The following is a 14288-nucleotide window of genomic DNA, read 5'->3' as shown; positions in this document are numbered from 1 at the left end:
TCAAGCAAAATGAATTTTAGATCACACATTGGTTAAAAATATATGTCAATATATGGTACAGAGTATGGAAGCTCTAAAATTTTTATGGATTCATAACACTAAAACATTTCAAAAAACATGAATAATACAAATACTTATTATAATGGAATTTGATGCAACTAAAATTTAAATCTAACCTTGTCATTATTTAAATAATAAAATGTATATAGGGAATATGTATATATAGTTATGTATAGGGAATAAATAAACATAAAACATATTTTGCATCCAAAAAATTAGCACTCAATTCTTTATCTGTTAGTATTTTGATGCCTGTATTTTTTAAATACCATTTATGAATATTTACAATATTATAATAATTCACAATTATAACAGATAATTTTATAAATTTTGAGATTTTTGTTAGAAATAAAAAATAAAGAGAAATAATTTGTTCCATATGTTTGTGAAATTAAATAGTCACGATCCTAAAACATATTTATTAGAAAATAAATTTCCCATTTTTCAATAATTTCTAATATTTTGTATGTGACATTATATCATCCGACAAGGAAAATTTTTAGTTTAATAAAAGGACATAAATAATCCTATATATTTAAAAGCAACGACTGTTAAGAAAATATTATTGCAACACGAAGCATTTAAAAAAAATTTGATTTCATATTTTTGTCACTGATGAAATTCTTAATATAAAATCTTACATTTAATATAAATTCTAAGTACATCATTTTAGAGATAAAATAGAAAACTTTAAGTAACAGAAAAACTGCTCATAAAAATATGCTGAAATTTTGCCTGCTTCTATAAAATGACCAAGGCATTCGATTTATAAACAAATTTAAGTATTTCTGTTTAAAGATAAATATGCTCGCAAAATGTGTAGAATAACTTCTATTTTCATAGCAAAAAGAGTTGAGATAAATAACTGTATTATATTTTAGGATATGAATAAAAGCTCAAAGTTTTATTTCTGGGGAGAACTTTTGATGCAGTTTTGAAATGGATAATACCATAGGTAATGCAGAAGCTTGTACTTATTTCAATATGTAGACAGCTCCTTACTAAATTTTTAATTTAGTAAGGAGCTGTCTGTAAGTTAATTTTTATTTAATCTTTAAGATTACTATAATTCCTTTCAAATGATACCTTTTTCATGATAACAGAATGAACAATGTCAGAATAAAGATGGGTGGCTTTTTTTTATTTTGCCCATGACTGTACATAAAAGCAGCTAAAACTGTTATAAGCTATGCTGTAGCTACTTCAAATGATACTACTCCAAAACGGTAAAAATTTTTCTTCCTCATGAAATTGAATCTTTTTTTCTCCCCCCCCCCATGAAGTAACATTTTTGCTAAAGGTTCTACATTTTACTGAATATGCTACTAATAGACAAATCTTATAACATTTTCATAAAATAGAGAGTAACTACCAGAAATATAGCCAACATAATAACACCTATGTTTTAGTAATTATTAGAAGAAATATATTCTGTCCTCATTTAAGAACAAGAAAGTTCTATTGTTACAAGCAAAAAAAGAAAAAACATTTAAATTATAAAATGTTTTTATTTTCATTTAATTTGCTATGATGCTAAAAATTATGATCTTTATATATATATATTATTATATATATATTATCAATTGTTTTTCAATATTCCAATGCAATTTATTAACTGCTTAAACCAATCATTTAGTGTATATTAGTAATTTGTTTAGTTGGATATGAAGCTTTTTTTACACATCATTTATGAATATTTAATCATTTTACGAAAAAAAATATTAAAACTCTCATTCCTCTTAATAAAAATGAATAATGGAAAAATAACTGAAAACATTCCAAGCAATGAAATATTCAATTATTATTTACAAGATTTTAAGTAAAAAAGGTAAATATTACAATAAAGCAAAAGAGTATTTGTATATTAATTGCATGCCATTGGCTAATTTTAGACTCAACTGCACTGAATTGGTGAACATAATCAAATTTTAGCTAACTAATATTATATCATTGGTGAAATTATTTTGGTGATTTATCGCTGGAATGCGATTAACACACAAATATCAGTATAAGTTACAGCCTTCAGTTCTTTTATATTTAATACATGTAATTTATCTATAATATTAGCATGTCTTTTTGCACCTTATTTATAATATTACCACCACAACATTTTAAATTTACAACTGATAATAAAATCAATAGTCAAATTTGTATTAAAGAAATTGTGGAAAGCTTATTTCTATCATGTTTAATATAGATCTGTATAAATATGATAATTTATCTGGATATTTAAAACTCATCTTTTTTACCTTGAATCTAATTACTAAAATTTTAACTGTCATATTGATTTCTCACTGAAATTCAATAAACAGTTGGATTAACAGTTCTAGTTTTATTTTTTCAAATCGGAATCCCAGCCTGAACTGATGAAACCTGTGGCTGCATATCCAATATTTTGCTGCATTTAAAAATTCATAGGCAACGTATATGCCACATCTCATTAAAATTGACCGTGCAGTGAAAAATTTAATTTATCATTTAATCTTTCATCATATCGAGCGGCATGGTAAGTCTTTCAATAAACAGAATTTTATATTTTACTCTCGTTGCATTTTCTTCAAAATGTCTCTGTACTTCCAACATTGCTCAATTTGTTTACATATATATACAGTGGTGGCCAAAATTGTGGACACTTTTGAAAATTTTAATGTTTTCTAACTTTATAAGCTTATAGAAAATGTAACGTTTCATAAAATGGAAACACTTACATATCATTTTAAAGGGAATTTAATGCTAATTTCAATACCAAAAGCAAAATTCAAATATTTGCAATAAAAAAAAAGTTGAAACTCAATAATTATCGAGATACATTAGATGCCGATGACTGCACTGAGTTATCAGTGCTTAGTAACGTAGCTTTTATTTTTTATTACAGCTTCACACTGATGTTTCATAGAGATGACGGCAGTTTTAAGCTCTTCCTTCATTATTGCTTGATGCCAGGAAACAATTATAGACTCAATTAATCCTCTTTTATTTGATGAACACTTCATATATATAAGAGTTTTCAAATGGTCCCATAAGTTCTCAATAATTTTGAGTTTTAGGCCTGTTTCCTGGCCATGATAACAATTCAATGCTCTTTGTACTAAATCACGCTTTCGATATTTTTGCTGTATGGCAAGGAGCTGAATCCTTCTGAAAAATAAATGATTCATTGTTGGGAAAGAGATCACTGATGGAAGGTGTAAGTTTTGGCTCTAGAATAGTGACAATGTATTTTCTTGCATTTAATGTCCTATCGATAACATGAAAGAGACCAATACCGCCTGCTGACATGCATGAACAAATCATTCCACTTACTGAGTTCTTCACAGTTACTTGAATGCAGTCAGGATGTAGCTCTTCACCTATTCTATGTCTTACCTATTTTCGCCATCGCTACCAAATAACAATATCTTTGTTTCATCACTCCGTATAACTTGTAACCACTGATCATCCAGCCAATTAATATGTTCTTTTGCCCACTGTAATCTTTTTATACACTGCTGTAAATTTTTTTCGTTGAATTCTACCTCTTATTCTAACATCTAATAATCTTCTCCTGATTGTTCTTGAACTGACATAAATGACAGCATCATTCATTTCACTTTTGGTGGCCTCTGATGACATTCTTCGATCATGGAGACAGTCTTTTTATTCTTCAGTCATCAACAGATGTGGTGTACTTTTTAAAGCCACTTCCTGCTTTCTTTTTTTATTGAATTTGTCTCCTGGCATCGTAAACAAAATTTTCGGACTCCAGATGTAGTTACTGAACCACCCACCTGTTTTACAATTTCAGCACTGGAAAGACCACATTAATGTAACACAATAATCTTAGCTCTCTTTCTAAGTCTCCAATCTATTCTTTTATTTGATGGCATTGCTTCATGACTAAATATTAGAAATATTTACAACAATTCCTACTAAATATTAAAAAGCTTAACAAAATTTCTTACTTGTGATTTGATTACACAAAAAACAGTCTTCCTTCTATAGAAAAAAGCACAATAATGACCTGTTCCAACTTTAAACATGTCATCTTCTGGAAGTTATTAACATTTTATTGGTTCCCAGAATAAAAATAGTGATTGGTCAGGAAAATTAGAATTTACAATCCAATTTATCTATGTGTTTGTTATTCAGATTACAGTAAGAATAACATTTTTTTGTATTGAAAATATTTGAATTTTGCTTTTGTATTGAAATTAGCATTAAATTCTCTTTAAAATGATATGTAAGGGTTTGCATTTTGTGAAATGTAACATTTTCTATAAGCATACAAAGTTGGAAAACATAACAATTTTTAAAAGTGTCCACAATTTTGGCCATCACTGTATATATATATATATTGTTTTAAAAGGGGTAAATTTGTACAATAAATAGAACAATGCAATGAAAAATGATTTTTAAAAATAAACATGAAATGCAAGTGGCATTATGGTAGAAAAATGACTTCATGATTTGGTCACTGAAAATCCATTCAGTCTCTTTCTCCTATTTTAAGATATTCACATGATTATTATTGAAATTAAACTTAACTATTGTTACAATAACACTGTTCTCAATGTTATTAACATATATGATAGATTAGATATTCTAAAAGTTTTATTAATGTGAATCCGCCATTTTACAGTGGGTGTCAGGTTACCTAACAAATTTATTACACTGTATGCTTGACATACTTCTGTAATTATTTCATAAAATAAATATCTTTTCTTTGTATCTGAAGTAAAATTCAACTGTTATGATATGTATAAATACTTATTGTGAAGGTAAATTAAATATCATATGTTAAATACATTGTACAGTTTTAGATCTTAATTTCTTTTTAATTTAAAAGCACAAAATAAAAAATTAGAGTAAAATATAAAAATTAAATCATGTTATTAAATTACTTTTTAAATCACGATGAGGAAACAAAATACTTACAGAAATTTTAACTGAAAAAAGCACTAATGAAGAATTAACATATGAGGAAGTCTGTGCTTTGCTCATGAATAATTGTAAAAATATCTTTTTTTTAGAAAAGACAGTGGAACAAAATGGTCAAAAGAAAAACTTTGAGTAATTAAAAGAGCTTCAACCTAGAATATAATATTACCATTAACTTGGAAAACTAAACTATCTCGGGATGTATCAGTTACTCCAGATACTTAGTTACTCTTGATTTGTGATGCTATATTTAAAATAAACAAATATGTTTATTGTAAGAAATGGAAATTTTAGTAGCGAATGAATTACTAAGAACACGACAGTGATGGAAGTTAGGACTTTTTCTGGCTTTCTGTACTTATGTGGAAGTTACAAAGCATCTAAAGTAAATGTGAGGTTACTGTTGAATGTTACTGGTATGGGATATTTATTTCATTAAATGATCAGCCACATTTGTTTTCTTTTTCTGGTAAGAGGTCTTTGATTTTAAAATATATAAAATATTAAAGCTGGATAAACTGGTGCCAATTTGAAATTTAAAAAAATTTTTTTGCAGAAGCTTATCTTTTTCTCAAAATCTATTGGAGGAAAAGTTTACAGTTGACAGAAAAAATTCAGAAAAACAAGTGAATTACCTAATGAATTTATTCGCTCAAAAGAAAAAGCCCCACACAAATCTGTACATGAATTTTAAAAAGATACAACTGTTCTTTGTAAAACTATAATAAGGTGAAGCTTCATTGCATTTTTCATGTTGCACAATGATAATAAGAATATAGAAGCTTTCCGACAGGCAAAAATAGCATTTTTTACACCCTGATGAAAGGTACAGTTGGCAGTGCTGGTGTAATAGGAGTAATGTATTTCAATCTAGAATGGATAATCTAAGATGATATTTTTCAAATAATGCTATCATTTATTCTTCTATGTTCATTTATTGTATAAATGAGCCCCCATGAAATCTGAAAACAAAACAATTAATAATTTAGTCTTTTTAATATGAGTTTTAGTCAATCACAGAAAGAAGGCTACTAAAGATCATGAAACAAGACAATTTCTAAAAGTTATTCAAAAGAAATTAAAGTTTTTATACAAACATTGTTATCTATGAAAATACAATAACAGCCAATATATATATATAAAGTGAAATTACATATATAAGAAACATTCTTTTCCTGTGTATTCAAACTCCACTAAATAATATAGTGTAAGTATTATTAATTACATCACACTTTAAAACTTTTCAAAAATTTATTCACACATAATTAAAATTACGTATTTTGATCATTTTGTACAGATGTGATCTAAAAATAATGATAGTTTTGCTTAAATAAGAAATCGGAATACTAAACACAATCTTATGCTTCCTCATAGCACATATTATCTTGGGTCAAAATGAAATGTATATTCAAATTTTGTATAAAAATAAAATTACCTATTCTTTGTTTGGAATGGTTAATAAATTAAAACCTTAGTAATGCAATGCTGAAATTTTTTAGTTAATTTAATTGTATCATCAATCAATGCACATTTAACTGTGGTTAATATCAATAGCTTTTTATTCAAACATTTAATATCATTTTCAAGTTGCTCACTTGCATAAATACTCATTAATTTATTATAAAGTTGATGGAAATCTTTAAAATTTTACATATCTTTGTAATTAGCTAAATATAAGAATCTTCCAACCTACTGAAATTTAACCATTTATTTAATTTGAAAATATAAAAAAATTATAATAGCTAGATTTTATTTTGTTATGTAGTTATAAGCAAAGAGATATAAAAATAGTTATGAATATGGTAACTGGGATGATATATAGATAAAACTAATAAACCTGCACAAAACAGATTGCTTTTGTCATTCTCCCAGATCTAAATGTTGAAAAAACATGTTGCTTTAATGATTATTGTTATATTAAATATATATTAGAAATTAATATATCAGTATAACTTAACATGAATAGTCATTTTATTTAATATTATTCAACACTTATATGCACAGCAGGCGGTCCACATTTTATAACTGTATATCAAGTTCAAAACACAATAATCATAAAGTATACTGCAATCAGAAGAGCTGTTATTTTCTAGCGTTTTTACAATGTTATTAAAATTTATCATTCAGAAACTGTCATGACTTAAGCTAGATGCAAAGTTTTAAATAAAAACAAAATTACTGATTTTGAATCTTTAGCCTACTCATAATATTTGTAGAGACTAACTTTTAATTTCCAAATTTGATTTTTACATGGAATTTATTTATTGTCTAGATTTAATGACTTTCTGCATCTTCAAAAATTTATTTACACTTTTCAAATAAAATAGGGAACAAACAAATATAAAATTTAGTGTCAGTCAGTCTTTTGATTAATTTGTTGAAATCAAGTAAAAGGACGTCATCAAAAACTTGTGCATAAAGAGACATTTTATCGACAGTTATTAGGTTTTTTAGTGATAAAAAACTTAAAAAATATAAAGACAAAAAATGACTTCCAGAATTTGGTGATTTTCTATCCCCTCTCCTTCATCGATATGTAGAGAAATTAGTCCCATTTTTCATTATCTATAGAAATTTTGAGTCCCGATATATAAGGAATTAGAATGAAATGTTTTTTCTTTGATGAGTAAAAGAAGAAGACTAGACCAAAGATTCAAATTTAACAATACTCGTGTTTGTGATACCGCCCAACTTGTAAATAAGATGATTACCATGATAATTACTTGCAGATCTTGTCACCAAGGCTTTTGGAGGACTCTAATCTTTTGCACTAGCACTGTATGCATAGACACGATAAAAACAACAACCATGATAGTTAAAAAAAAATTTCTGCTTTTAAAAAAAGATGGTCCAGTTCAAAATGTACCAAAAACTGCTTAACTTGAGAGATAATACGAGTTACCACATAGTGTACTTTAAAAGTTTCTAATTTGGAGTTATATACGACTCTGAAATTGCAGAACAATTTTCAATTACACACATTGCTTCGAGTAGCTTTTATTATAGTCTTACAAGCAGAAACATTGTCAGCAAAACTTCGGTCTCGCGAAAAGGGAAAAAATGTGATTTTACCGTCATCTACGAAAGAAAGAATAGAATTCATTTCCCTGGGCTCATTAGATAGGTTAGGTACATCGTATTTTCCTTTCTTACCACTTTGGTTGGAAATATTTTTTGAGTCGGTAGCACCAGCTTGCGTTTGAGTTGGAAAATCAGCCATTTTATGAAATAATACTCACTTCCGTTTTCTTCAAATTTCCAGAAAGATTTCTACGATGAATTTCGTTAATTGTTGCTAAAAGAATGAATGTACTAATGAATTATGAATGTACTAATGAATTATGAATGTACCAAGATCTCAAATAAACAGAAACAAACTTTAAATTTCACGGCGGCTATGAAGAAGAGAAGAGTTGAATTGTTCAGCCTGAGACGAGTGGTACCGCAGAAACTTGGTGGTACGTTTCAATGCTGTTAAAATAAATATTAGTTAAATAGTTAAATATTTTTCAATTTATTTTATATATATATATTAAAAATTAAAGTAGTTGAAGAAAGTACTTACAAGTTGCTCTGTTGTGTATCGAAGCATTTTCAGAAGATGAATTAAACTTACCTTTGAAGCCAAAGAGTCCTGAACGTTTTATTAATGTTATATGTATTGACAATCAAAATTTTCATAAAATCAAACTTGAGCTGTTATTTGATAGGATTTGATTCTTTATTTGTGCATTCTAAAACTTACTCCTGTACATTGAAGTCATTCTTCCCCTGCAGCTTTTTTTTTCCTTAATTTTTACTTTTTTCTGCAACACTTCAAAATTCTTGAATAAATTGTTTTCAAAGTAGATGGTCTAAAGCAGTGCATTGAAGAAACAAACAAACAAAAAGCACTAAATTGAGATTTTTTATTATGAAAAATAAAAGTTTAAAAATCATTTCCTTTCGATTGAAAACATGCATTGGGAAGCACATAGCCTCAAAGGACTTTCATTTTCCTTTCCAGCTGAAAATTGAAGTACTTAGTGACATAAAACTTAGTTTATGCTTATTTAAAATATAAAACACTAGTTATTTATGATTAAACATCTGTTTAATACAATTGGAGAGAGATTTTTTTTTTATCCATATAATTAAATTGACTAGTCATGTCAAAGGATGAAAGGAGAAGTAAAGAAGGGATTTAACACAGTGAATTTAATTTCAAATATAAGAAAAAGAAATATATGAAGTATTTATAGTTTTTTTCTGTCTTTTGCAAACCTATATTTCTATATCAACTATAAATCTATCAATTAAACAAAGAGTAAAAAAGCGTTAGGAAAAATTTATCCCTGCTCCATAAAATTTTTCAATCTAAGAATTGTAAAATAATCAGTGTTATTCTATTAATATGAGATATTAAAAAGTAAGTCTAGTGTCAATATTTTATACATGTGAATTATGTTCACTAAGATATCAAAAAAATAATTTATAAAAACATAAATGAGTACAAAAGTCTTCAAACTGTAATGAATGTTTTAATTTATTTGTAAAATGAAATCTTGTCCTAATTAAGTTTTTCCTTTTTGAAATTTTTAGATACATTTAATAGATATAGTTCACAAAGAGATTATAAGTATTTAGAAGATTCGTGTTTAAAGTCTGTATACATTTTTTCAGTAAAATAATTTATGTGAACAGAAAAAACTATGCTAAATCTATTTTGTTTTGATAGTTAGTACGTAGTATTGCTCCAACTGAAACTAATAAATTGCAAAATAGTAAAAAAATTTCAATTGAAAAGAGTTTTTAAAAAAGTTTGTAAAAGTATAAAAGTGTCATTTTTCTTTTCAAAGTACTTAGCAGAGATTTGACATTTTATGCCATTTTTTGTAACTTTATTAAATTGTTTTCATTGTTGAGGGAATGAAGACATGCTTTGCTTTAGATAAAATTCAAGCTATATTAGCTTGTGGAAATAGAAAAGTATTTTAAAATATTGTAAGAACTTAATTAATATTTAACTCACAAATATACATGTTTTTAAATTTTAATTGTTTGAATATCCAAAAGAAAGTGCTTTCAAATGGATTTGGGGATATATGTCTTTAGTTATTAAAAAAATAAATATTAAAACAATTCTTTTTTACATGTCTTAATAAAAATTTTGGCATAATTAATAAAAAGTTTGGAAAATATATTAAATTTCTGAATACTATCTATTACTCCTAAGTATATTTTTATGAAAATGAATGAAATATGTACATTTATTCCCCCCCCCCCCACCTTTTTTTTTTTTTTTTTTTTTTTTTACGGTTTTAATCTAATATCAATCTGAAGCACATATACAGTAGAAAAGATCAAACCCTGAAACGTAAATTCAAGAAATATAAAATTTACAATTTATTAAAAATATTTTTGTGTTTCTTCTCAATATTATTTTGATATAACTAAAAAAATTAGTTACGAAATCACATATTCTGTTAAAGCTTATATATTTATACATTCTGGTGCATTAAGTAATCATCTACACCATATGTAGTTGATAGGAAAGTAACAAACATTCAGCTACAAGTTTCAATGGCTGCATAAATTATATAATAATGGCATAAAAATCATAGAAAAATTAGAGGTATTTAATTGCTGCATCATATATTGTGCAATTACGTTCATATAGTTTTATACTTCTGTGCATAAACAACATTTGTTACTTTTATTACTAGTTCCATAAATTAGAATAGAAATGTTTTTCACGATTTCTATTTAGTTTGAATTAATGTTTCATTAAATACAAATATTTAGATAATACAATTATATTAATAAAAATTAGATCGTCTTGAAATTCACTCGTATCTTCCCTAAAACTAATGATAGATGCAAACTGTCAGCCAAATAAGCGATAATTACACTATTATGAGTGCAAAACATTTTTCAAAAAGACGCCAAGGCTTAAACCAATCAAAGCACGTCGGTATCCTTTACCATAGAATTAGTCTGTACAATTTGCGAACTCGCGTGCTTATCGAATAATGATTCAATTGAACAGGTAAAAGTGTTGAGCTCCATTTGTGATGGATTCTCCCATCCCGTTGGGATAAATGTTGCGATTGAAACGCTAGTCAAGTCGGTTGTCTTACTGATAAGAATGAGTTCCATAAGTGATTGCAAAATTTAAAGCGTTATCTTGTTATAATATTTGTTATTTACATTTGCAAAAAATTTCATATTTTTCGAAGCGATATTTCGGGAGACAATGTGATCTAGGATCTTTTTACATTAGGTCTATGGAGCAGAAAAAGAGTATAGATCATCCTTAAAGGTAATTTACAAATTGAGTACTCAATTTGCTTCTGTATTCATACACGATACGCAGTGCATTTGCTCAAGATATAATTCGTCATTTTCAAGAGCGCAAATCTAATCTTCACGCTATTATGTTGTTACAGCTAGGGATTGCAATACCGGTATACCGGGATACCGAATACCGGTATTTTGAGCCATTTTACAATTTCGTAATACCGGTATTCACAAGTTTAAATACCGGTTTTTCGGTATTTACTAGAAATTTTTAAAATTGTCTCCACTATATGTTCAGGGATCGCCAACATAGCAAAATAGTATACGTTTTTGTTTTTATGTCTCCCCAACTGGCGAAATTAATTAGCTAATTAATTGCTTAAATCTAAATTAGCGAAACATGGATTATCCCTGAAAGAAGATATTGTATCTATAACGACTAATGGAGCAACAGTTATGAAAAAATTTGGAAAGTTGATTGGTGCAAATCAGCAATTGTGCTATGCTCATGGATTTCAATTAGGAGTAATAGATGTATTATACCAAAAAAATAAAGAACAGAAGAATCCAAATATTGTGGATATAGAAACTTCGGATTCCGACATTGAAGAGAGTGATATTGACAATGAAGATAATGACAATGTAATTGTGGAAGAAGATATTGCTAATGAGGATGAAATATTAACCCATCAAGAATTGCTTCCTATAATTTATAAAGTTCGAAAAATTGTTAAGATATTTAAACTTTCCCCTACAAAAAATTTCATATTAAAAATATATATACTAACTGAAAATAAAACAGAATATATGTTAATAATATATTCTAAGACACGTTGGAACAGTTTACTCCTAATGATGGAACGGTTTTTGAAATTTAGAAATCCAATCCAAAAAGCAATAATCGACTTAAACCTGCAAATTAATTTTCTCAGACAGTGAATTCATCTTAATATCCAGAACTATATCACTTCTACTTCCAATAAAACTGACTATAGAGGCATTATGTCGGAGAGATTTTAATTTATTAACAGCTAATGCAACAATAAATTTCATGTTGCAATCATGAAAGAACAGCACAAATCACTATCTGAAGAACGTAGACGTAGATGCCGAAAGAGCGTTTTCGACAGCTGGTCATTTTTACACAAAATTACTTTTCAGCTTTAATGACAGTACAACTGATGCATTATGTTTTTTAAGATCACATTTCAAAAATTTGTATTAGTACCACAGACTGAATACTGATATTTACAATTTTTTTTTTTGATTTAAATAAATAAGTTATTCCTTTACTTTTTTGTGATTCTTTATATACTGTTATAATTTATAAGTTCCATATTATTTTTTGTGATATTACACTCTCTTATAAAACTGGCAAATAAAACAAAGAAACACCTTGTTTTCTTTCTTTTTCTAAAATTTCTAATACCGGTATTAAGATCTAAAAAATACCGAATACCGGTATTGAAATTTTGATCCGGTATTGCAATCCCTAGTTACAGTATATACGTTCACTCAATAATTTCTATTATGGCTTTAATATGAGAACAGAATAACACGAGATTATATTTTTATATATTACAAGCTTATTTTTAACTCAGAGGTGTCACTTATATTTAAACTAGTTTCTGAAAGAATTGTACTTAAAAAACAGTACACAGAAGTACTCATTTTTAAATACTTCATTTTTAACAGTGTGTAAAACAATCTGCTCTTAATTTCTTTCTTCCTACTTTGACTGTTCGTCCCAAGTCACTTCGCGAATTGGCCGGCCAAAGCCCGAAATCAAGAAAAGATCGGACATTGGCCAGTAAGTTTACAGTAACGTTGGCCTAAATGCGAATTAGCCGGCCAATTCGCGAACTGGCCGATTTCGAGCTTTGGCCGTAACATATATAAAAAAATAAATCATTCTAAGTTGTGTATTATTAATATATAAATGGGAATAATTTTTTCTGCACATCAAAATTAAATTTCTTCCATTCTTTCTTTCATTCATTTTTTGGGATAAAAAAAGTAGAAAATATGTGGAGATTCACTGGTGTCCTTCTACGGCCCAAGATGGAAAAGGATATTTCTCTTCCAGAATTTAAGAGATGTTATGGCGGAGACGTTATAAATCTTGTCTCTGGATTATCTATAAATAGGTTGTTTCAAAAACAGCAGCTTTACATCAGAGCTTACACCAATGAATGAGATGTGGTGACACGCATTTATCCTGTTGAAAAATACAGAAGATTTCATTAGCATCATTGATGAGCATGAAATAATTGATCGACTTAATCGCAGAGGTGCATTTTTCGGTTGCTGAAAAACTGCATATACTGCGTTAGAGTTTCAACACTCCCTGAAATTATTTTGTTTTTTAGTTTTTAAACCTGTTTGGTTATTTGCCCACATTTTGAGTTCCTTGTGTACAACCAAAATGGTAAATAATAATAAAAACAAACAAACAAAAAAGAAAACAGAAAATCAGTCTATAAGTAAGTGATAAGCAAGCTGCAGTTACCCAGAAATCAACCTCAGAAGGCATAAAAATTTTCTCACCACGCAATAGCAGCTAAATACCAAAAGTAAAATCCTACTTATCCCAGATTTAGTGGTGTTTTAGTAGCTATCATTTGGTTTCAATTTCGCTTTTGCATTGCTCCGACGGACTCATTTGCCTTAGAAACCATTTATTTAGAGGTAAACGTTTTGGTAAGAAATGCTTTTAATTGTATTCTCTTGTAAACTAGTTTTGGCTGTAAAGGTCATTTCTGGACTGATGAATCCCAACTGATTTTGAGGGACACGCAAAGTATTATTGGCGAGCACTATTTTTTCGCACAAGCTTTCAGCCCCTAACCTTGCTGAATTAAGACTTCAAATCCAATAAAAAACCGATTTATGATCTTTCAAAGTTGTAGGCACATTGTTCTATTAGATTCTTTGATATCAATAAGCAAAAGGAAAAAAAAAAAAAAAAAAAAAAAAGATATCCAGTAATTTCAGTAGGTTTTTAAATTGATCCTAATAAAGGCATTATTAAT

The 14288-nt window shown here is 27.7% G+C and overlaps 1 long non-coding RNA gene across 1 annotated transcript; it reads right to left on the bottom strand.

Moving 5' to 3' along the window:
* Positions 1-5604: 5604 nt before the first annotated feature.
* On the bottom strand, positions 5605-8361 carry LOC129958996 (uncharacterized). Its single transcript, XR_008783368.1, has 2 exons — positions 8217-8361; positions 5605-5939 (listed from the first exon to the last, which is right to left on the bottom strand). It is a non-coding gene; the product is annotated as an uncharacterized LOC129958996 (long non-coding RNA).
* Between the last annotated feature and the right edge of the window lie 5927 nt (positions 8362-14288).

The sequence above is a fragment of the Argiope bruennichi genome, chromosome X1, assembly GCF_947563725.1.
Source record: "Argiope bruennichi chromosome X1, qqArgBrue1.1, whole genome shotgun sequence".
Classification (NCBI taxonomy): domain Eukaryota; kingdom Metazoa; phylum Arthropoda; class Arachnida; order Araneae; family Araneidae; genus Argiope; species Argiope bruennichi.
The sequence above is the reverse complement of the archived record's forward strand: the minus strand, read 5'-3'. Positions and strand labels throughout refer to the sequence as shown.